Source organism: Schistocerca cancellata, chromosome 1, assembly GCF_023864275.1.
Source record: "Schistocerca cancellata isolate TAMUIC-IGC-003103 chromosome 1, iqSchCanc2.1, whole genome shotgun sequence".
NCBI lineage: Eukaryota > Metazoa > Arthropoda > Insecta > Orthoptera > Acrididae > Schistocerca > Schistocerca cancellata.
The window spans coordinates 557,282,798-557,308,015 of record NC_064626.1 but is presented as its reverse complement, the minus strand read 5'-3'; the positions used below and the strand labels follow the sequence as shown (position 1 = coordinate 557,308,015).

Sequence of the window (25,218 nt, the reverse complement as noted above, 5' to 3'; positions counted from 1 at the left end):
CGATTCCTGCGCAACCAAGTTCTCCACGTACGCTACACCACCATTACCCTACCACGCAAACATAGGGGTTACACTCGTCTGGTGTGAGACGTTCCCTGGGGAGTCCACCGGGGGCCGAACCACACAATAAACCTCGGTTCGGTGTGGGACGGCGGAGGGGTGAAGTGGACTGCGGTAGTCGTCGTAGGGTTGTGGACCACTGCGGCTGCGGCGGGGACAGAGCCTCTCTGTCGTTTCTAGGTCCCTGGTTAACATACAATACAATACAATACGTTTTCCGACTCTTTCAGAAAGCGCCCTCTCAAAATTTCAATAGCAAACCTCTCCTTGATGCACAACACTTCTCTTGTAACGTCTGCTACTGTAGTTTTTTGGACATCTCTGTAATGCTCTCGCGCCGCCTAAACGATCCCATTACGAAATGTATCTTTCTTCGTTGGATCTTCTCTACCTCTTCTCTCAGTCCTACCTGGTAAGGATCCCATATTGATGAACAATATGCAGAATCGGTAAAAAAAGCACCACTTCTTCCTTCATGGATGAGTTACGTTTTCTTAAGACAATTCCTATGAATTTTAGCCTAGCACCTGCTTTTCCTACTATTGTTTTACGTGGACATTCGTCTTAAGGTTGCTCTGTATGGGTAATCCAAGATATTTTACTGTGGATACTGTTTCCAGCAACTTCTCATCAATAGGCACTGATTATCCATTCCCTTATCCATTCCCTTCCTGCAAAAGAAAGAAGTTGACTCCTGAGCTGCAAGCAAAATGCCGTTGCGTTCATTTCTTGAATGCTCTAAGCGAAGTCCATTTCTGATACCGAATGCAAATTATTAAGATGCCTACTGGACGCCTGTACACAATTCACGTTACATTCGAATGCGGTCTATCTCTGTACTAAGCACGCTTGCAGAAAAATCTTACGCCACACTAGAGGCAACTGAGTTTTAGTAAACGCATGCTGACGATAAAAATTCTGCTTTGCGCATCTGAATGCTGACTCAACAGACATTCCTGGTCTATGGTATGAGTATCTAAAATCTATGGTATCACACGTAAAATGACATGTGGTTGCGACATTTGACTGTCAACCTATTAAGCCGAAATAAATAATCCTTTGCGGGTTATCAGACAAATGTTTCCTATTTTAATATTAGTGTTGTGCTATGCCAAGCGCCGACGGATAACTCATGTAATGTTATTTTTTTGATATTTTATGTTGATTGCACCTGTAAACTAACAAGTGGACCATGAAACCTACTAATGACGGATTTCCGCGAGGGTTAGGTATTTAGGTATATTGTAGAGGGACGTTCCTAAGTACGTGGCTAGCGGCTTTTCATGCGACGGCCTCTAGTTAGTGAAAAAATCGATGTCCAAGTTTTATGCGTACCTTCTATACGCGTGGTGTTCATCATGTTTTGAGCAATCGAGTTTATCGCAGCGGTTAAGATTCATGACTATGGCGCTGATTCCGGCGGAGTTTCATTTCTTTCTTTTTTTTCAATTTCATCGTAAGAATATCATTAAGTAGTATAAGTCATCCAAAATTTTTCAAAAGTAACCGATGTCGCAGTAGTAATTTGATTAATAAATCAATCTTACAACAAACTTTCTTGAAATGTATATTGTGTTTGTTGCAGGTTACAGATTGTCTTGCCTGCAGTCGCTTGCACATTTTGCTGTGCTAGAACAGAATTACGGATGGTATTTGTTGTAGAAGCAGTGGAAACAATAATTAGTAGAGCACCGCGTACGTTTAGTAAAGCTACTGCCTTGGAGACACATGAACTTTTCAGAAGCGGTACCGGAAAACACAGTTCTTTTATTCATAAAAAATATTGTTCTGTCTTCTATCAACCACTATGTGAACCACGCGTTATTTGATCATGCGTGAGAAAGCAGATGCATAAACTGATGCAGAATTAAGTAATGTACACTCCTGGAAATGGAAAAAAGAACACATTGACACCGGTGTGTCAGACCCACCATACTTGCTCCGGACACTGCGAGAGGGCTGTACAAGCAATGATCACACGCACGGCACAGCGGACACACCAGGAACCGCGGTGTTGGCCGTCGAATGGCGCTAGCTGCGCAGCATTTGTGCACCGCCGCCGTCAGTGTCAGCCAGTTTGCCGTGGCATACGGAGCTCCATCGCAGTCTTTAACACTGGTAGCATGCCGCGACAGCGTGGACGTGAACCGTATGTGCAGTTGACGGACTTTGAGCGAGGGCGTATAGTGGGCATGCGGGAGGCCGGGTGGACGTACCGCCGAATTGCTCAACACGTGGGGCGTGAGGTCTCCACAGTACATCGATGTTGTCGCCAGTGGTCGGCGGAAGGTGCACGTGCCCGTCGACCTGGGACCGGACCGCAGCGACGCACGGATGCACGCCAAGACCGTAGGATCCTACGCAGTGCCGTAGGGGACCGCACCGCCACTTCCCAGCAAATTAGGGACACTGTTGCTCCTGGGGTATCGGCGAGGACCATTCGCAACCGTCTCCATGAAGCTGGGCTACGGTCCCGCACACCGTTAGGCCGTCTTCCGCTCACGCCCCAACATCGTGCAGCCCGCCTCCAGTGGTGTCGCGACAGGCGTGAATGGAGGGACGAATGGAGACGTGTCGTCTTCAGCGATGAGAGTCGCTTCTGCCTTGGTGCCAATGATGGTCGTATGCGTGTTTGGCGCCGTGCAGGTGAGCGCCACAATCAGGACTGCATACGACCGAGGCACACAGGGCCAACACCCGGCATCATGGTGTGGGGAGCGATCTCCTACACTGGCCGTACACCACTGGTGATCGTCGAGGGGACACTGAATAGTGCACGGTACATCCAAACCGTCATCGAACCCATCGGGCTACCATTCCTAGACCGGCAAGGGAACTTGCTGTTCCAACAGGACAATGCACGTCCGCATGTATCCCGTGCCACCCAACGTGCTCTAGAAGGTGTAAGTCAACTACCCTGGCCAGCAAGATCTCCGAATCTGTCCCCCATTGGGCATGTTTGGGACTGGATGAAGCGTCGTCTCACGCGGTCTGCACGTCCAGCACGAACGCTGGTCCAACTGAGGCGCCAGGTGGAAATGACATGGCAAGCCGTTCCACAGGACTACATCCAGCATCTCTACGATCGTCTCCATGGGAGAATAGCAGCCTGCATTGCTGCGAAAGGTGGATATACACTGTACTAGTGCCGACATTGGGCATGCTCTGTTGCCTGTGTCTATGTACCTGTGGTTCTGTCAGTGTGATCATGTGATGTATCTGACCCCAGGAATGTGTCAATAAAGTTTCCCCTTCCTGGGACAATGAATTCACGGTGTTCTTATTTCAATTTCCAGGAGTGTATTACCTTGGAAGCGTTTTCTCTATTGGTCTTTAGTAAGACGAGAGCGTTTTGATTTTTTTGTGACCTGCCTCTAAAAGTAAACATTACAGGGTTGGCTAATACCTACCACAAGCGGGGTAGCCGTGGACGTTAGCCGCTGAGTTACGCCGTGGGTACACGACGTGCGCATAAGACCATTGGCATTCTCGGGAAGTGGGGGCCGTGGATGAAACGAGGCTAGCTGCGTCCTCAGGGCAAGAAAGTCTACAGCATACCGAAGATTCATCAAAATCAGTGATTAAGAGGTGTGATGGTCTCCTTGTAAGACGAGGCAGCTGCCCGTGACGTTGCAGAACATTTCACTAGCGCTGTCGAGCAGCAGCTAGAGTGGCGCGGCGGCAGACTAACGGAGCCAATTGGGGACTATCGTGTGGCGTGCTAATGAGTGGCAGCAGGGCGGCGAGTGTAACTGCCGGACACCAGAGCTCTCGAGTTGTGCCGGCCCAGGCTGGAGGCCGAGGGGGAAGTTCTGCTCCGACAGAGGGCTCTGCTCGCCAGGGCTAGGGCTCGGCGCCCTTGCGGCTCGTGTTACCTGTCCTTCAAGGGCTACTGTGATTAGCCGAGTGCCTGCAGTTGCAGGCAAAGGGAAATGACGCGAAGATGAGTATACCCAGTGCCATCTAAATGTTTAGCAGAAGCAAACACAAAAATGGAAAAAACCGATAGAAATCGACTTCAGGGATCATCGGTTCTGCAGAAATGTTGGAACACTCGAGATAATTCTGATACTACGACTTACCTTAGAAGATAGACCGAAAAAAGGCTAACTTAATGTGATATATCTTTAAATACTTCTCCCAATCGATACGCCAAAGAAATTTAGAGTCTTCTGCCTGCGAGCGTGCACTGAACTAGAAGTTCAATGTTCTGCGCTCCTCCTTTAATGCGGTGTTTTTTAGGGTGAAAAAAAATGGAAATCTCAGAATAGAAAGAGTCTTGGTTGCTAAATTATTTAGTATCAGTGACTCGTTTCACCCTGTTGAGGCGTTATCAAATTGTGTAAAAGTAGCTGGGTTACATAAACACCCCAAAGGGTGAAACGCGTCATTGATATTAATTAACTTGGCAAATAAGATTGTTTTTATTTTGAAATAATTTTAAACTGCTTGCTCTTGCAACGTGTCTCAATGGAATGGAATAACTTTTAAAGGAAAGATCGTTCTGTGGTCAGAGATCTTGAATGTAAAACAGAATTTCTCCCTTGTTAATTCGATAAAAGGATTTGTAATTATTTAAAATTTGTCTAAATTGTGGACCAGAGTAATTTCATTCACAATATACACAAGGCGAGGGTATAATAGCGTATTTTGTCAGGAATTAGCTTGAGGTGAGTGAATAACATCGTCGAGTTTCTTCTTGCGATTTCCTTAACCAGGTTGACGAGCGTATACAGGTTGCGGGTTCGAGGAATTATTGGTAAGTGATTTAAAGCTGCTTCAGATCGAACCCTTTTTGGGGAAACATTTATTTCATTGTTCAAAATACAATACGACGGTTGCTAGCCATTAGCCAATAATAGTTCCGTGCTTTGCGCAACGTGAGTGCGTAATTATGTGAGATCTTGTGCTTATGGGTAAACTTAATGCTGATAACAAACGTTAAACAATTTTCAACTGGAGAGAAGCCTTCCAGATTCTCCCAAAGTATAAAGTAAGTCAAAGACATTTAACCATAATTGTTCCAAAAGTACAGATTTGTAATTAATAACTAGTTCCTTTTGCCGATCCTTCGACTCAAATTATACAATTGATGAACAGTTCAAAGAAAACCTGAGTCTCATTCCAAATAGGTATCCCACTCACACAATTACAGTTGGTGGTGAATTCAATCTACCCTCGATGTGTCAGCGAAAATACATGCTTAAAGTCAATGGTACGCATAAAATGTCGTCCTATATCATACTGACGGCTTTCTCAGAAAATTATTTCGAACAGTTAGTTCAGGAGCCCACCCGATGTATAAATGGTTACTTGACCCCCCCCCCCCCCCCCAACAACAAATAATCGTGAGCAAAGAGGGAGCATCATGACGGACACAGGGGCTAGTGACTAAACTGTCGCTGTAGGGAGAGTGAATACCGTGACATCGAAATCCACAAGAAATAAACGGAAAATATATCTGTTTCGAAAACTACTTAAACCTAACTAACTTAAGGACATCACACACATCCATGCCCGAGGCAGGATTCGAACCTGCGATCGTAGCGGTCGCAAAGTACACAGTGACAGAAAGCAATCAATACCTTCATCGTGCGACGCCAGTAGTAATGTTACTGATGACAGTGTCTCTAAAGCAAAGTTACTAAACACTCCGAAATTCCTTCGCCAAAAAAGGCGAAGTAAATATTCCAGAATTCGAATCAAGAATAACTACCAACCTAAGTAACTTAGAAGTAGATATACTCGATACAGCAAAGCAGCTTAATTTGCTCCGCTCCAGATTGTATACCAGTCAGGTATATTGTCTGGGATTGCATGGGTTTGAAATTAGTATCCGAAGTCTTCACAGCATGTGATGATGTCTCCAGAACTAGGAAAGGGAACATTAGGCAGATAAAATGCCTTGTACCATGACCTAAGGCGCATAAAACGAAAATCATGAAGGACGCAAGGTACATCTTTCCATTGGTTGCTGATGAACCCTCAATTTTGGGATGGCTTTCGCTTTAAGAGTATATGCCTCATTGACGAACTGGTAAGGCATACTGACTACACCCTTTCATTTGCAGAATAGAGTGCCATAAATATAAAAACTCATCCACAATGACCTTCATGTACTCACTATAGCTGGATTTCTTAAAGTATTATTTCGATACAGATTTCTCATATACAGAGGTGCCCAAAATCATTGGATACCTCCTGATACCATAACGGATCTCCTTACCTCCTTTTGCCCAGCATTATGCCGAAACTCAACGTAGCAAGGACTCAACAACTCTTTGTAAGCCCCCTGGAGAAATATTGAGCTATGTCGTGTCTATAGCCGTCCATAGTTACGAATGTGTTGCCGATCCAGGATTTTGTGCAGCAACTGACCAGTCTTCTGAATGGTTTGATGCGACCCACCACGAATTCATCTCATGCGCCAACCTGTTCATCTTAGAGTAGCACTTGCAACTTACTTCCTCAGTTATTTACAGGATGTATTCCAATCTCTGTCTTCCTCTACAGTTTTTACCCTCTACAGCTCCCACTGTACCATGGAAGTCATTCCCGCATCTCTTAACAGATGTCCTGTCCCTTCTCCTTAGCAGTGTTTTCCGTATATTCCTTTCCTCTCCGATTCTGCGCACAATCTCCTCATTCCTTACCTTATCAATCCACCCAATTTTCAACATTCGACTATAGCATCACATCTCAAATGCTTCGATTCTCTTCTCTTCCGGTTTTCCCACAGTCCATGTTTCACTACCATACAACGCTGTGCTCCGGACGTATAATCTCAGAAATTTCTTCCTTTCTTGATACTAGTAGACTTCTCTTAGCCAGGAATGCCCTTTTTGCCACAGCTAGTCTGTCTTTCATGTCCTCCTTATTCCGTCTGTCATTGGTTATTTTACTGCCTAGGTAGCAGAATCCCTGAACTTCATCTACTTCGTGACCGTCAATCCTGATATTAAATATCTCGCTGCACTCATTTTTGCTACTTCCATTTATTTCGCCTTTCTTCTTTCGCCTAAATTCTGATTCTACTACTGGATCGCCTATATCTTCTCAATTGACTCCTGTTTCTTCCTCTATCGCATGCTTTTAATTTCACTGAAAGTTGTTTTGACTATATCGTGAGTCAGTTCTTCCGACAATCATTTCTTTTTCCTTTTCTTCACATTTTTCCATGTAGCCATTTCCGTTAGCTTCCCGCCTTTCCTAGTTATTTGATTCGTCAGCGATTTTTATTTTTGTATTCCTTCCCGCAACATTTTGTACTTCCTTTTTTCGTCGATCACCTGAAGTGTTTCTTCTGTTACGCATGGTTTTTTCGCCCTTACCTTCTTTGTACCCATGTTTTTCTTTCAAAATTCTGTGATTACCATTTTTAGAGATGTTCATTCCTCTTCAACTGCACTGCCTCCTGAGCTATTCCTTATTTCAATAGCTACATCCATGGAAGCCTTCAAGCGTTTCCCTTCATTCCTTAGTACTTCCGCGTCCCACTTCTTCGGATATTGATTCTTCCTGACTAATCTCTTAAACTTCAGCTTACTATTCATCACTACTACATTGTGACCTGAATCTGTATCTGCTCCTGGGTACGCCCTACAACCCAATATCTGATTTAGGAATATCTGTCTGACAACGTATAATCTAACTGAAATCTTCCTGTATCCCCGTGCCTTTTCCAACTATATCTCCTCGTCCTCTGATTCTTAAACAGAGTATTCGCTATTACTTGCTGAAATTTATTAAAGAACTCAATTAGTTTTTCTCCTCTCTCATTCCTAGTACCAAGCCCATATTCTTCCATAAATCTTTCTTCTACCGCTTCCCCTTCAACCGCACTTCAAACTCTCGATTATATCCCATAAATGTTCGGCGGGATTCAAGTCAAACGATCTGGGTGGCCAAATCATTCGCTCGAATTACTCAAAGTATTCTTCAGACTAATGGCGAAATAGTCTGACCCAGCTACATGGCGCATTGTCGTCGACAAAAATGTATTCGTTGTTTGGGAACATGAAGTCCTTGAATGATTGTAAATGGTTTCCAAGTAGTAGAGTAGTACACTCAATGATCGGTTCAGTTGGACCAGACTGCCCGCACCAGGATGGAGCCACCATCAGTTTGCGGAGTGCCTTGTTGACAACTTGGGTTCATGGCTTCGTAGGGTCTGCGCCACATTTTGACTCTACCATCAGCTCTTACCAACTGTAATCGGGATTCATCTGATCAGACCATCGTTTTCCAGTCGTCTAGGGTCCAACCGATATGATCAAGAGCCCATAACATGCACTGCAGGCGATGTCATCCTGTTAACAAAGGCACTCGCGTCATCGGCTGCTGTCATAACCCATTAAGGGCAAATTTCTGCGCACTGTCCTGACGGATACGTCAGTCGTACGTCCCACATCGATGTCTGCGGTTATTTCACACAGGGTTGCTTGTCTGTTCGCACTGAAAACTACGAACATGCCGCTGCTCTCCGTCGTTATGTGAAGGCCGTCGGCCACTGCGTTGTCCGTAGTGAGAGTAACGCACACTGTTGACAATTTGGATCTTGGGTAACTGAATTCCCTTATCATTTCCGAAACGAAACGTATCATGCGTCTAGCTCCATCTCCCATTCCACGTTCAAAGACTGTTAATTCCCGTCGTGCGGCCTTGATCACGCCTGAAACCTTTTCACATGAAACACCTGAGTCCAAATGACATTTCCGCTGATGCACTGCCCTTTCATTCCTTGTGTACGGGGCACCATCGCCATCTGTACACGTGCTTACCGCTTGGTTCATATGGTTCAAATGGGTCTGAGCACTATGAGACTTAACATCTATGGTCATCAGTCCCCTAGAACTTAGAACTACTTAAACCTAACTAACCTAAGGACAGCACACAACACTCAGCCATCACGAGGCAGAGAAAATTACCGCTTGGTATCCTACGACTTTTGCCACGTTGGCGTAGAGAGGCCAGCCTTTGTTCCCGCGACCGGTGAGCTTGAGCGGCGCATATGCCCCGCGAGGGACACGGTGCCCTTAAATTCGCTCTCCAACATTGGAACTTACGCCCTTGCGCAGGCAAGATAGAAATACTGAACGCTAATATTACCGGAAATTGGAGCCTTTTAAAGCTGAATGATAAGTAAGTTGAAATGAATGCACTTCATGGTACGAGTAGTAACCTGCGTTTTAAGTTTCCGGTTAATATTTCCGCTTCTATGACATTATTTAGAAGTATTTTTTTTTTATAAAAGGGCATACCGGAAAAATTGAGCGAATTTTGCAGTTCTGTTGGGAAAATTTTAAGTCTTGGTTCAACTTTGTATCGATGAATTTATATGTTCTTTTTTCCCTTGGCAACATATACGAGGTGCATTCAAGTTCTAAGGCCTCCGATTTTTTTTCTAATTAACTACTCACCCGAAATCGATGAAACTGGCGTTACTTCTCGACGTAATCGCCCTGCAGACGTACACATTTTTCATAACGCTGACGCCATGATTCCATGGCAGCGGCGAAGGCTTCTTTAGCAGTCTGTTTTGACCACTGGAAAATCGCTGAGGCAATAGCGAGCACGGCTGGTGAATGTGCGGCCACGGAGAGTGTCTTTCATTGTTGGAAAAAGTCAAAAGTCACTAGGAGCCAGGTCAGGTGAGTAGGGAGCACGAGGAATCACTTCAAAGTTGTTATCACGAAGAAACTGTTGCGTAACGTTAGCTCGATGTGCGGGTGCGTTGTCTTGGTGAAACAGCAAACGCGCAGCCATTCCCGGACGTTTTTGTTGCAGTGCAGGAAGGAATTTGTTCTTCAAAACATTTTCGTAGGATGCACCTGTTACCGTAGTGCCCTTTGGAACGCAATGGGTAAGGATTACGCCCTCGCTGTCCCAGAACATTGACAGCATCATCTTTTCAGCACTGGCGGTTACCCGAAATTTTTTTGGTGGCGGTGAATCTGTGTGCTTCCATTGAGCTGACTGGCGCTTTGTTTCTGGATTGCTAAATGGCATCCACGTCTCATCCATTGCCACAACCGACGAAAAGAAAGTCCCATTCATGCTGTCGTTGCGCGTCAACATTGCTTGGCAACATGCCACACGGGCAGCCATGTGGTCGTCCGTCAGCATTCGTGGCACCCACCTGGATGACACTTTTCGCATTTCCAGGTCGTCATGCAGGATTGTGTGCACAGAACCCACAGAAATGCCAACTCTGGAGGCGATCTGTTCAACACTCATTCGGCGATCTCCCAAAACAATTCTCTCCACTTTCTCGATCATGTCGTCAGACCGGCTTCTGCGAGCCCGAGGTTGTTTCGGTTTGTTGTCACACGATGTTCTGCCTTCATTAAAGTGTCGCACCCACGAACGCACTTTCGACATATCCATAACTCCATCACCACATGTCTCCTTCAACTGTCGATGAATTTCAGTTGGTTTCACACCACGAAAATTCAGAAAACGAATGATTACACGCTGTTCAAGTAAGGAAAACGTCGCCATGTTAAGTATTTAAAACAGTTCTCATTCTAGCCGCTGGCGGTAAAATTCCATCTGCCGTACGGTGCTGCCATCTCTGGGACGTATTGACAATGAACGCGGCCTCATTTTAAAACAATGCGCATGTTTCTATCTCTTTCCAGTCCGGAGAAAAAAAATCGGAGGCCTTAGAACTTGAATGCACATCGTACTATACAATCTGATATTTTTGTTGAATTACGTCATTTTTTGTTGCAAAAATTTTTCACTGACACACCCATTCTTTGTTTATGTAGTTTCATTGTATAACTGGATACATCTTTTTTTTTCGATTCGCTGCTCCTCCGCCTTTACTACTTTTGACAAGTCTTCTGTTAAGATGATTTTGTCGGAGTGCGGATCAGCGCGACATGTGCCGTTCGTCAGTTGTATTCTACAAGTCTGAAGTATTCGTAAAAACGCGAAAACGTTGTAGAACAATCTTCAGTTTTTTAACTGAAAAATAAATTGATCCGAATGAGACAGATGATGTCTTGGAGACCACCAGAATGGAATGGCAAACACTTCACTCGTATATCCACAACCACGGTAACTACCAGCGCACAGCAACACTACTGCAGAACAGGGGAATCAAGTGTAGCACTAGACACCAAAACATCAATCATGTGATTGGTAATAAAGGGGACATACTCCTTACAATCACCTATAACACAGGTAAACTACTGCAGCTTAACTTTCTTTTTCATAAAATTAATCTTATCGGCCACTAAGAAAGAATTGTCTGGCCGCCGTCTAGTCAACCAGTCTCCCATTCAGGATCATTAAGAATATATTAATCACTAACAAAAGCAAAGCCATCCGGAGCTCCCGAACTTGACTAAAAACATTAACTTGTAACAAAATTGAAAGAACTCCAGAAAAAGATACATGAATAAGCATTTGCGGTTTTGAATATATACTGAAGACTATGTGAAACAAAAAAAGTCATTTCTTCGAAGTTTTGCGAAGTGCGAAATGACTCCTGGAGTTTGGAATGATCTCAAAGCCATTATGTTGCCTGTCGAATTTGTTGAACTGGCCCTCTCTTCTATCACACTGACCTCGACGACTAGCTCTCGCGACCTTCGACTCTACGTTACTGTGTGTCAATAAGAGTAAAAGTGAGAACCTGACTGTAGTGTTTGAGGATTGTGACACTGTCGTTTATAGACTTATAAAGTCATTATAAGATCAAATTATAGGCCCATATCATTAGCGTCGATATGCAGCAGGGTTTTGGAACATTTATATTGTGTTCGAACATTACGAATTACCTCAAAAAAAAAAAAAAAAAAAAAAAAAACGGTCTATTGACACACAGTCGCCGGCCGAAGTGGCCGAGCGGTTATAGGCGCTACAGTCTGGAACCGCACGACCGCTACGGTCGCAGGTTCGAATCCTGCCTCGGGCATAGATGTGTGTGATGTCCTTAGGTTAGTTAGGTTTAAGTAGTTGTAAGTTCTAGGGGACTGATGACCTCAGATGTTAAGTCCCATGGTCCTCAGAGCCATTCGAACCATTTTTTTGACACACAGTCAACATGGATTTAGAAAACATCGTCCTTGTGAAGCACAACTAGCTCTTTATTCGAATGAAGTGTTGAGTGCTATTGACAAGCGATTTAAAATTGAGTTCGTATTTCTGGATTTCCGAATGGCCTGTGACACTGTACCACACAAGCGGCTTGTAGTGAAATAGCGTTCTTATGGAATATCGTCTCAGTTATGTGACTGGATTTGTGATTTCCTGTCAGAGAGGTCACACACAGTTCGTAGTAACTGACGGAAAGTCATCAAGTAAAACAAGTGATTTCTGGCTTTCCCAAGGTAGTGTTATAGGGCCTTTGCTGTTCCTTATCTATATGAACAATTTGGGAGACAATCTGAATAGCCGTCTTAGGTTGTTTGCAGATGACACTGTCGTTTATAGACTTATAAAGTCATTATAAGATCAAATTAAATTGCAAAACGATTTAGAAAAGGTACCTGAATGGTGTGGAGGTTGGCAGTTGACTCTGAGTAATGAAATGTGTGAGGTCAATCATATGTGTGCTAAAAGGAATCAGTTAAACTTCGGTTACACGAAAAATCGGTCAAATCTAAAGGCCGCAAATTCAACTAAGTACCTAGGATTGTATGCGAACAACTTAAATAGGAATGAATACACAGAAAATGTAGTGAGGAAGGCTGCGTTTTACTGGCAGCACACTTAGAAAATGCAGCAGATCTACTAAGGAGACTGCCTACACTACTCTCGTCCGTCCTCTTTTAGAATACTGCTGCGCGGTGTGGGATCCTTACCACATAGGACTGACGGAGTACATCGAAAAGTTCAAAGAAAGACAGCACGTTTTGTATTATCGTGAAATTGGGAGAGAGTGTCACTGAAATGATACAGGATTTTGTCTGGATATCATTAAAAATTCGTGATGACTGAGTGTTGTGTAATGTCCTTAGGTTAGTTAGGTTTAAGTAGTTCTAAGTTCTAGGGGACTGATGACCATAGATGTTAAGTCCCATAGTGCTCAGAGCCATTTGATCCATTTGAACCATTAAAAATTAAAACAAAGGCGTTTTTCGTTGCGACGGAATCTTCTCACGAAATTCCAATCGCCAACTTTCTCCTCCGAATGCGAAAGTATTTTGTTGACACCAACCTACATAGGGAGGAACGATCACCACGATAAAATAAGGGAAATCAGAGCTCGTACGGAAAGATATGGGTGTTCGTTCTTTCCGCGAGCTATGCGAGATTGGAATAATAGAGAATTGCGAAGTTGGTTCGATGGACCTTCTGCCTGGCACTTAACTGTGATTTGCAGAGCATCCATGTAGATGTAGATGTAGGTGGGAGAACGCTTGTGCTCGACGAGTATTTTCCAGTTTGCGACTTTTACCAGGACGGACGGCATGCAAACAGCGCAGGTTGAAGCCTGGACAGCGCACGTGGCGATTACCGCTTGTTCGTAATGCCGCATGCATAATAATAGGCAAACAGCGGCGCTGCAAATCATTCCCCAGCCGGTTGACGTGCGTGAAACAAAGAACAACTGCGTCAATATCACTCGGGAGCGCGTCATTCGCACGGGAATTCGTCCATGTATTCTGCTTCTGTAGTAACGGCTATAAGCAGGTACCGAGTTCACCCCAATGGTCTGTAGTCCAACATACCGACAGCGGGCATCCTGAGAAACTGCTGGTGGAAAACTTGAAATTTTAAGAAGCAGAATGCCTTAGCCAGATGTACTAAAATCACTGCTCGACCGATAGCGCTTTCGTACTGGCATTCTCTTGCTCTTAAGACTTAGAAACTCTGTTTCCAGAAAACGGTTGAGAAGCGTATCATACCAGAGCAATATTCGTTACATCAAAGTAGGTACTACAGTTACGTGGCAGGTAAGTAAAATAACTGCCCTATGCTTCTCGTGTCAGCGTATAAAATGACAACAGGGATGCACGGGAGAGCGCAGATAAATTTCATGGTCCGTTTCAAGACATGCAGTGACGTAAATCTAAAACGTTGCTTTGAGATTCAGTTGTTGCTGTAAGGTATAAACTGTTTACACCAGTAAAAAATTCGTTTCCAACCATTGGTATATCATTACGAATTTGTAAATTTACGATCCCCCACTGTAGCGGTGCAAGGGGTACCAAATTTGTCGTAAAAGTCAGCAAATCACTCAACGGACAGTAGTTTGCAGTGAAGGCATTTCGTTCATTCCAAGCAATTGTCGATTCGTGACGTCATCGTCCAGACACAAGTGGACTGTAATGTGAATCCGTTTTCGCAAACTAATAGTTTCTCTCAGGCGATAAATTTTATTGATTGTGAAACACAAGTTTTTGAAGTTTATTCAGAATCAGAAATGTTTAATTAGGAATTGCATGCTATAATTTATCTGTTTAATATAAAGGTGTTTTGATTTCTGTACGCATTAAAAAAGTGAAAAAAAGAGTGAAAAAGTGCTCGTGTACAGTTCGTTGACCTGTGCGGTGAATTTTACTTTTTATGATTTTGACTCGGATGGACACAAATCCAGTTCTAGTTAGACTTTACGTGAGATCACGTTATTACAAAAGATTCGTTTAGCCTATTAAGGAAAACAGAAACTTGCGCGTTCGATTTAAAATACGTTACACGCCAGTGCGTAATCGAGCTGTCCTGTAAATCGCACACAATATTTGCCAATGCGCTTGGACTTAATGCACTAAGTTGGAAGTTAATTTTGAGACGAGTACTTATTTTGACAAAAATGAACCGAAAGTTTATTTAAAATATAGAGGTTCAGTTCTAATTGAGACACGTAACACCGTGTTGATTACGTTGCCTTGCAACGCTTTAATGCAGCTTAAGTAATTTGTCAGAACGATTTGCGACACACTAAGTCCCATTACACACACAAAAGCTGCACGAAATTTGTTGACTGCATGAGAGTATGAGAGTGTTTTTCTTTCCATAAATGCCAATAAATCGGCAGCTTCAAAAGTTAAATCACTAACTGTTGCGTAACTTCATTGTATCACTACGGCACTTATTATATTGTGTCTCTTCATCAAGAGATTTCAAAAAGCCGGGACAAACAAGAGCAAACAAGAAGACTACTAAAAGAAGAGGCATCGGTATAATACCTTCTGTAGGTCAGATACGTGCGGAAACTACGGGATAATCAGCTTAACTGTTTATGCTCCGAAGTTAACGACAAAATCAATATCCAGAAGGTTTGAAAAGGAACTCTATGGTAAGATAAGTAATAAGGTGGTCCTCCCAGAACTGTCGAGGAGAGGAACAGGCGACAATATTGACAAGAATAGGGGACAGGATCACAGGGCAGGTATTCAGACATCAGGAAATAATTTCCATGTTACTTGAGGGAGCCGCAGAGGGTAAAAACCGTAGGGAAAGTCAGAATTTGGAATACATCCTACAAATAATAGACGGCATTGGGTGCAAACATTACTCTGAGATGAAGTGGTTGACACAGGATTGGAATTCCTGGACTGGCGCTTCAAACCAGCCATATCAGCGATGGAAAACAGCCATCTTCCGTTTCATCTGCAGAAATCTTGCACTAAAGGCTTGGGACACCCTGCGGATATAAAGTACGGCGTAGACAGAGCATGCAAGGCCCAGAATCCATTCTCGTGTTACCACAAAATTACCGCCCCGATAATGCTGATAAGCTCCCCTATAATCTTATCGTAGCCTCTTGGAGGTATTATGACACGCGTGCAGACATCGATCGAACTGGGGAACAACAGGACCTAATCACTAAGCGACAAAACTTTCACACGCCACAGCAATCCACACGAGAATCGAGAAGCAAGGGCTGATCTACATCTACATCAACATTTACATGACTACACTAAAAATCACACTTTCAGGGTGACAATTTTTTGAATGATTTCTTGAAGCCTTCAGCTGCCATTATCCTTATTTCCTGCGCGATTGTACAATTTCTGCCTTAGGCAATTTTCAAGCATTTTATTGATGATTTTTTGGTAACAGGTTGTTTCATATACGTCGTTGCTCCTATGACATCATGTTATGCCCATAAATTAGTAGTACGCCCCTTCTTCCTTAGACGCTTTGATACACTTGTTGTCCTTTTTAATAGTTTTTCTCTATGTACACTGGTGAGCCGAAGCCTAGCGACCACAGCCCATGGCGAGATTGAATGCCTTCTGATAACGTTGCGGGCACTTGACGTGATAGGGAATACATGAGGTCTTCTCGACAAATAAGGCACGACAGGTCGAGAAATGGAAACCACAGCGAAATTCAAATGTTTTATTTGTAACAGTTTGCTAAGGCAGCCGCCTGTGCTTTCCACCACTTTTCTACGCTGGTCTGCAGTTCGTTGTCTGCGCAAAAATGTCGTCTTCGTTGGCAGCGGTTCACGTGAGCAGAGATGAACATCACAGGGAGCCATGTCTGGGCTGTATGACGCGTGATGGAAACACATCCTATCGCAAACGCTGCAGGCGCGTCCTCATTCCATATGCAGTCTGCGACCGGGAATTGAGAAGCTCCTTCCAAAAAGAACCAAACGCGAAAAATGAAATAACAGGTCGCGGCGCTACTTACAACCATTACCTCTATAAGAACTGTTTTGTATGCCAAGACGTACCAGATCCTTCTATATTTCCCCTTAACATTTGCAGTTTATGGCGAAGAGCACCAAATCCAGTCTTATTTAGTTTCCAAGGAGAACTAAGTCAAAGGGGCCAATCGTTACTGTTCTGATAATGACATCACACACAACATGTTCGACTTTTTTTTACATGCCATGTGCGTTTAAATGATGTGTCTAGGTTTTTTCAAAGTCCACTGTGAGTTTTTAATTTAGTTATGGAGTCTGTCATATCAGACGAACGTTGTGAATGACTAACAGAAACTCCAGAACAACAGTTACTAGATTTAACAGAATTTGCTGCCTAAAGGTACGAAATTCAATTTATTTGCGCAGTAACAATGAAACAAACATTACAGAGAGATACTTGGCGTAAAGTGTGTCAACATCTGCGTGAATATAATAACAGAACCACAAAACTTATTCTGATTCTACTGTAGTAGTCAAACGTTTTTTGTCTCTGCTGTTATAATAGACTTTATGGATACGGTACCTTTTGGAAATGAGCATATCAATTGTTATGGAGAAGGAAATGCACGACAGTACGTTATATGAGGATACATGAAATCAGGCGAAGCCTCTAGGGGGCGCCCACACTTGGCGGGAGACGCTATTTATCAACGCATCCTGCCGTTCTCACTGTGCGCGCAGGACTGAAAGGAGCGACGTGACGCTATCGAGAGGCGCACTAGAGACGCTGCCCGACACGTCTGTACAAAGCCTTATCGGATAATTACTGTCATTTCCATTTCGCACCCCTTTCGGTCCTTACTTTCCGAATAGCCTTCATATATGTGCGTAGCAGACACGACAATAGGGGTGCAAATGCGGAAATTCTCAGACATAAGCGGCTTAGACATAGGGCAGCTTGTTATAGCCCGGCACCTGGTAACGAGCGCGTCGGAGAGGAGAAGCTGATCGGCTACCACCTGCTGCTGTCGTGAGCATCTATGGAAAATGGTCGAAGTGCGGTGAAGCCGCGAATAGACGATAACCTGCTGGGCGCATCACAGAGCGAGGTCGGCGGCTTGCCCGTCCTGTAAACAGAACAGGCGGCGATCCGTGGCAGATGTGGCGACAGAGTGCGGTTTCGCATGTTGATCCAATGATATGGTGAACGCTAGATAATTGAGACTGCACCGAGGATCAGTGGAACGTTTCGTCCGATCGGATGGATCACGTTTCTCATTGCACCAGGTCGATTGTGGTGTCCGGATACCGCCATCGCACGGGCGAACGGCTGTTTGAAACAAGCGCCGCACCACGGACGCAGATCGCTAGAGGCACTGTTTAATTCGAGGGTTGGAACTATAATAGTGGTAACTATTTATTTACAGCTCGTGCAAAATAGATATGTGTTTCAAAGCAGTCACCAGCATTGTGTATAACCCGTTGCCAGCGATGCGGAAGTCGAAGGATACTCTTAGCAGTTCCAGTTGTGTTGACAGTTACAGCGGCGCTGTCTATTGCCCGACGAATTTGTAGCAGTTCTGAAAGTGAAAGCCGTGACGTGTTTCCTTCAGTTTGGAAATCGAGTTGAACGTACGAGGGCTTAAGTCAGGGGAGTGCAGTAGGTGGTATAGCACTTAGCAGCCCCATCAGTCAAACAAATCAGTAACATCTTGCACTGTACGTGCTTGAGCATTGTCTTGCAAAATGATGGTCAGGTCCTGCAGAAAGTGTCATCACTTCTGTCTCTATGCTGTTCATTTTTGGAACACAACCTACGACTAGCTTAGAGACAAAAGTGATGACACTTTCTGCAGGACCTGACCATCATATTGCAGGGCAATGCTCAAGCACAAACAGTGCAAGCTGTTAGTGGTTTGTTTGACTGATGGGGCTGCTAACTGCTATACCACCTACTGCACTCCCCTGACTTAAGCCCTCGTAAGTTCAACTCGATTTCTAAACAGAAGGGCCGCGTGGGATTAGCCGAGCGGTCTCAGGCGCTGCAGTCATGGAGGTTCGAGTCCTCCTTCGGGCATGGATGTGTGTGTTTGTCCTCAGGATAATTTAAGTTAAGTAGTGTGTAAGTTTAGGGACTGATGACCTTAGCAGTTAAGTCCCATAAGATTTCACACACATTTGAACATTTTCTAGACTGAAGGAAACACTTCACGGCATTCGCTTCAGAACTGCTAGAAATTCGTCGGGGAATAGACCGCGCCGCTCGAACTGTCAACACAACTGGCACTGCTAAGAGTATCGTACGACTTCCACATCGCTGGCAACGGGTTATACACAATGCTGGTGACTACTTTGAAGGTCAGTAAAACTTCGAAACACGTATCTATTTTATACGAGCTGTAAATAAATAGTTGCCACTATTAAAGTTCCAACCCTCGTATGAGGACAATCACTTACGCTTCCAATGGACTTCTTGTAGTATTCTGACGCATCCTGACAGTTGTGAACTAAGTAAAAGTTGAGGAAATGTATTCGCAAACTGCGACTACGATTAGACACCAGCCGTACAGTTTGTTAGTGATGTGAAAATTTGTGCCGGGCGGAGACTTAACGCGTCGGTCACCCTAACCACTTCGGCTACCCGAGCACGTCTCCAGGACTGATCGAAACGTCCACGAGTCACAGTGTATTTACGTCCGTTTGTACTCGCACACATTGAATGATTCCCGCACAGGGACAGACAACGTTATTATCATCAGTTTGGCGTCTCTTGGCATGTAATACAAGTTTGCGATGTCTGTATTTTACACCGTCTGTACAGGACTGTGCAATGTCCTTCAGACATGCTGCACTGTCCTTTAGACAAAAACGCGTGTCTCAATCATTGAATAGTACTACGCGGACACTGTAAAATTAAGAAATTGCAAATTAGAATGTGAAAATTACTGTGGACCACCTGTGCTCCATCATGCAGAATGGTTTCCCCGATTGCATCTTCCATCAGGATTCGAGCTGCGTAATAGTGGCCCAGCGTTGATGTCTGGTCCACTAAATTCGCCTGTTCTGAGTCCGATGGAACACATCCGGGACGCTATCGGGCGTCACTACCGTGCCCCAGACTTGCATGACATGTGCGCAGACATCTGGAGCCACTAAGGTCTTATCGAATCCATGCCAAGTGGAATCGCTTCTGAATTGCATTCCAGAGGTGGAACGATACGCTATTATGAAATGATAATTAAATAAAGACCCTAAGCTGCCGATAGGCGTTGATATACATCGACGGGGACAGTCGAAAATGGGTGCCCCGACCGGGACTCGAACCCGGGATCTCCTGCTTACATGGCAGACGCTCTATCCATCTGAGCCACCGAGGGCACAGAGGATAGTGCGACTGCATGGATTTATCCCTTGCACGCTACCCGTGAGACCCACATTCCTAACTTAATGTCCACACACTACATTCGTAGTGGCCCTGCCCATTACTCTCATTACTCGCGGCAGACAATCTTACTGAGTCCCGTAAGAGTTCGGGCAATGCGTGTGCATCCGCACAGAAGGAGGTCAGTGGCCGGTTAGCCTCAACTATATGAAGATGGTATCTGTTCTTTCGGACATGTCCGAAGGAACAGATACCATCTTCAAATACGCTATTAGGCAGGTGGTCGCAATGTTTTGCCTCATTAACGTATGTTCACCAAGTTTTAGCTTTTTTTGATACCACTCCATAACAAATGATTCTAGTTTATTCTACTGATTTCCAATTGTACAAGTTTAACATCAGTACCTTGCTGCGCTTGAAACATACATATTCAAGATAATCTGAGTGACATAGTGGAGTGAAACATTGAGTACGACGTGAACTCCCTCTTCACAGCGAGACACGACGAATAATACGCAGAGGATGATGGTTGATAAGTGATGCCACAGCATGCTGTGCTTCTCAAGAAATCCAGCGTTGGATCCTAACTCGCTTGAAAATCTTCCTTGTACTCTTTGGTACAACCTCAACCTCAGGTAGCTGCAGACTGTTACTGTGACTGGATGCGCAGTTATTCTGGACAAAATACAACTGTGTGAGGGGTCGCTCGTCACTGCGCCTGGAGCAGCATTCTTTATTGGTGTTTATAACAGCAGGAGAAATTGCTCTAGAGGAAATTTAGGGAATAATGGTAGCAGTTTACGGTAGTGGGTGAGCTAATATTAGCACTGGGCAGCGCTAGATTAATATACATAATGTTGGCAGATCTGGAACTATGGAGATGTGTGATAAACAAAGAGTTGAAAGACTTCTGTCAGCAGCTGACGTGCTTCTCAAGGAAAAAACTGATTCAGGAGACTCACTCAGTGGGAAATTTCAGACAGAATTTCGCGAGAGCGTGTGACTCACAGTATCGCACTGCTGCTCTACAGGAAAATCTCTTCTATGTGGATTGCAATGATGATCACATAGGACATAAAAGCCCGCAGACTTACGAGACTGTAGGTGAAGATTTTCTCTACAATATAGTAACTCCATGTTAAACGTGAGTGCATGATAATGAACCGAAAACTATTATTTAAATTTGTCGATGTTGTATGGAACTGGTTGAGGCAGCGACTGTACCACAATTTATGAAATAATTTCTACTGGTTAAGCAACTTTTTACTAACATTTACTAGCGCGACGCTTTCCGATAGCATGCCGCCATTATCATATGCATCACAGCTATATTTACATTAATATGAAGGTAAGTTGGCTGGTTATTTGATGGGACCAAACAGCGAGGTCATCAGTCCCACCAGATTAGGGAAGGACGGGAAGGAAGTCGGTAGTGCCCATTCAAAGGAAACATCCCGGCATTTGTCTGAAGCGATTAAGGGAAATTACGGAAAACTTAAATCAGGATGGCCGGAAGCGGATTTGAACCGTCGTCCTCCCGAATCCAGTGTGCTAACCACTGCATTACCTCGTTCGGTTTAATGTGCAGTGTAATGAGGATTGTAAGCGTAGGCTTCCGATACTCGATAAAATTCTTCAGGATATTAGACCGCATTGTCAGTATGTAAAAATGTCCTACACTTTGGCCGCTGTTGCGAATGGTCTTCCATTGGGTGTTTCGTTTACAAGCACTCCGGTAACATACCCTGAAGAATTGTATTGACTGTATGAAGACTATTAGCTGGGTCCGTCAGTAAGGTTGTGTATCTAAATTTGATCTTGTGTACAACTACTCATTTACTTTAGGTTGCGCCTTGAGTGGGTTGTATGTTTAAATCGGCTTATTAATGTCGTCAGATCTACCACATATCGCTGCCTATCCTCAATGCCTGGCCCGCCACTTTACACAGCGGGCTACCGTCTGATTTCCACGTTCAGCAATGACAAGTGATCGTCCAACACCTCGGCGCCTACTCGTGACTTCACTGTCCTTCAACAACTTTCCGTAGATGCTCACGACAACAGCACACAAACAGCCGACCAGTTTCGCCATTTGCGAGATGTGCGTTGGCAGCCGCCGGGTCTTGTGTGACTGTATTTCCTCATTTGCGGTCCGTATCGTCCCTAAAATTATTCCCTACTGTCTCTGCTCCGCATACGTACTGCCCTTACCACGCCATGTGCCCAGACGCCAACAGGTGGCTTTGAGTCTCGCGGTGGACGGTGATCATAGTGTTTTGGCTTATCATTACGTGCACGTGTGTATGTAACTATGTATGTATGTACGAAATACTGAAATACTCAGAAATACTGTAGGGTCTAGGAGTACACGCTGTACCGAAGTGCACGTAGTACTGATGCCACAGTTTTCTAACGCAGGCACAGGCTCATACTTTGTTTATTAGAGTACTTGTACTCAGCGTGTTTTGATGTGATGCGTAGTTTCCCTTATCAGCACCGTGCATTGACGTCATTTCGTCGATACAGGCTGAAAGGGATAACGACCGGATTTCCTGACCTACGCTACTCCTTTGTGTGTGTGTGTGTGTGTGTGTGTGTGTGTGTGTGTGTGCCTGCGTTTGTGCGCATGCGTGTGGGTGTTTCATATTATTATTGTTGTTGTTGTTATGGTCTTCAGTGCGAAGACTGGTTTGATGTAGATCTCCACGCTACTCTACGCTGTGTAAGTCTCTTCATTTCCATAACTTACGCTGATCAGCCAGAAAATTATGACCATAGACGTGCTATCGATATAAACACGTCCAGGCGATAGCAGTGTCACCTGCAGAGGAACGACTGCTGGTCAGACACACACACAGTGCAGTGAGCGTCTTGTGCGTGAGTAGAATGGGGAGGATTCACGGGGGCATCCATGAGTTCAGCGGAGCTCTTGCAAGGCACCACGATGACCAAGGAGTACCGTACACTGGTTGCAGACCACGTACACCCCTTCACGATCCTCATGTTTTCGGAGGCAGTGGCATTTTTCAACAAGGATAATGCGCCGTGTCAGTAGGCCAGGAGTGTGACGGTGTGGTTTGAAACAAACCACCCTTCCCAGAAGTTACGGGAACCAGGTGCCAAACTCCCTCCACCGACTTACCAAGGCCTCATTGCTTTCATGCCACGACGCTTCGTATCTCTTATCCGTGTCAAAGGTGATCATGCCGGCTATTAGGTTGGTGGTCATAATGTTCTGCCGATCAGTGTATATCCACTTGTACGTGCTTACTGTAGTCAACCCTTAATGCTCCTCTGCAATCTTCAGCCCTACAGTTAACTCTATTAGCAAATTAGCTGCCATTTAATTCCGCAGGATCCCTTCTCTTTGTAATGATGTGTCATAATGGTCCAATTAAATTCACTATATCTTCTTGACTTAACCACTATTTTCATCTAATATTCAGCATTGTTCTGCAGCGTCACATTTCAAGAGCTCTCCATGTGTGTCACCTTTTCCATAGCAGGCTACGCTTCAAAGTCCGACAACCCAACTCTTAGATTTACATTCCGGGTCAACACATTCTTTTTCTTTTAGAAAACAGTTTTCCATGCTATTGAGTCACAATCATGTAATATTTTTTAAAAGACTAAACATCCATTTCAGTGTGTGTTACTATATTAATCTTCTGTACTAGATAGATTTTGGCTTTTATGCAATTATCAAGCACAATACTTAAAGTGGTAGGACCAGTATTATGTCATATCTGTTAAGGTAGTCTAACTTAGGACTGGACTGCCTTAACATATATGATAAATAATGGCCCAACAACTTTAAGTATTCTACTTGATAATGGCATAAAAGCCAAAATCTAGACAGCACAGAAGATAATTATAGTAATAGTCAAATGGCGGTCTACTCTTTTAGGAAATCTTTTCTTGCTATTGGCAGTCTACATCTTATATTCTCTTTATTTCTGACTTCGTCAGTTACTTTGAGGCTCAAATAGAAAACTCGTCAACTACTTTTAGCGTCTCATTCTTTAATCCGTTTTCCCCAGCACACTTTTATGTATGTTCATCTTAAAATCACATCATCCATTCCATTCAAGTGAAGATCTGACTCTTTTGTCATGTCTAATAGAGTTACTATGCCACAGGCAAGCCTCAAAGTTTTTATTTCTTAAACCCGAACTTTACTGCCTTCCCAAATTTCTCCCTGGTTTCTTTTACTACTTGCTTAGTGTAGAGACTGGATAGCACAGGGGTAAGTACAGCCCTGTCTCACTCTCTTCTCAGTCATTGATCTTCCTTGTCCTGCGACTCTTATAATTACCATCTGACACCCTTCATGATAATATAGATTCTGTCTGTAGAGGTGCATCTGTAAAATTCTCGGTAGAGACGGGCGAATGCCACCAATGGTCTTGCCGAATAGAGGAGAGAGGGGAAGGGGTTCCTAGAGGAGCCCTTTGCCGTTTTATTCATATATACGTCAATATTGCATCCCTGCGTCATCACGCCACAGGAGGAAGCAAAATAGTATAGGTGAAAAGGCATAAGAATCTTTAGCTGCTTCGATTCACTTCAGATTTCATTGAATGGTTTTGAATGGTCCCTAGTGCTTCCAACCTGTAGATGAGAGCAAAAATGGCGTCGCGCTGTGCTCCAAACAGGTGCGATCACATTCGATGGTTTGGCACCTGGATAAAGTCTAGGGAAATGCAACGGAGTATCGAGAACACAGTAGCACTGAATACGAGTTTTGTGTAAAAATATTACTTAGAACGTTTTAGATTTCCACTCTTCCTACAATATTGGCAAACATAAGTATCACCTGGTGTGGACACAGCAAGCGTCAGGATTTAATGTAGAGGGAAACCGCCCCGAACTCGCGTTAATAGTGTGATTCGTCGAATGGAAAAAATTGAGATAGATCTTATTAGTATTTTGGCTGAGTCGTCTCTAGTATATTCTATTTATACTGTTGCTGTAGCATAAATAAATATTTTCGGAACAAAAAATCGCTATCAAAGGTATTTTCGTGTACTTATTCAGACTATGAAAATTATGTTGTCTTTGAATGTGTTTATACGGCGTGCACCACATGTGACCAGGACGGACTTTGTCGATAGTACGTACGGCTGTTGTTTAGAAAGTACTGCACACTACTACTTTTATTTTAGTTTGTTGTTCCAGTGAAGGATGCTCTACGGAAAAGACTACAGTTAAGTGGAATTAA

General features: G+C 44.0%; 1 protein-coding gene and 1 non-coding gene across 3 annotated transcripts in view; both read right to left on the bottom strand.

The window, feature by feature from the left end:
- LOC126180792 (cGMP-dependent protein kinase, isozyme 1) overlaps positions 1 to 25,218 on the bottom strand; it is a 597,699-nt gene that overhangs the window by 176,753 nt on the left and 395,728 nt on the right. The window lies entirely within an intron of this gene.
- Positions 19,919 to 19,993, bottom strand: Trnat-ugu (transfer RNA threonine (anticodon UGU)). The gene has a single exon. It is a non-coding gene; the product is annotated as a tRNA-Thr (tRNA).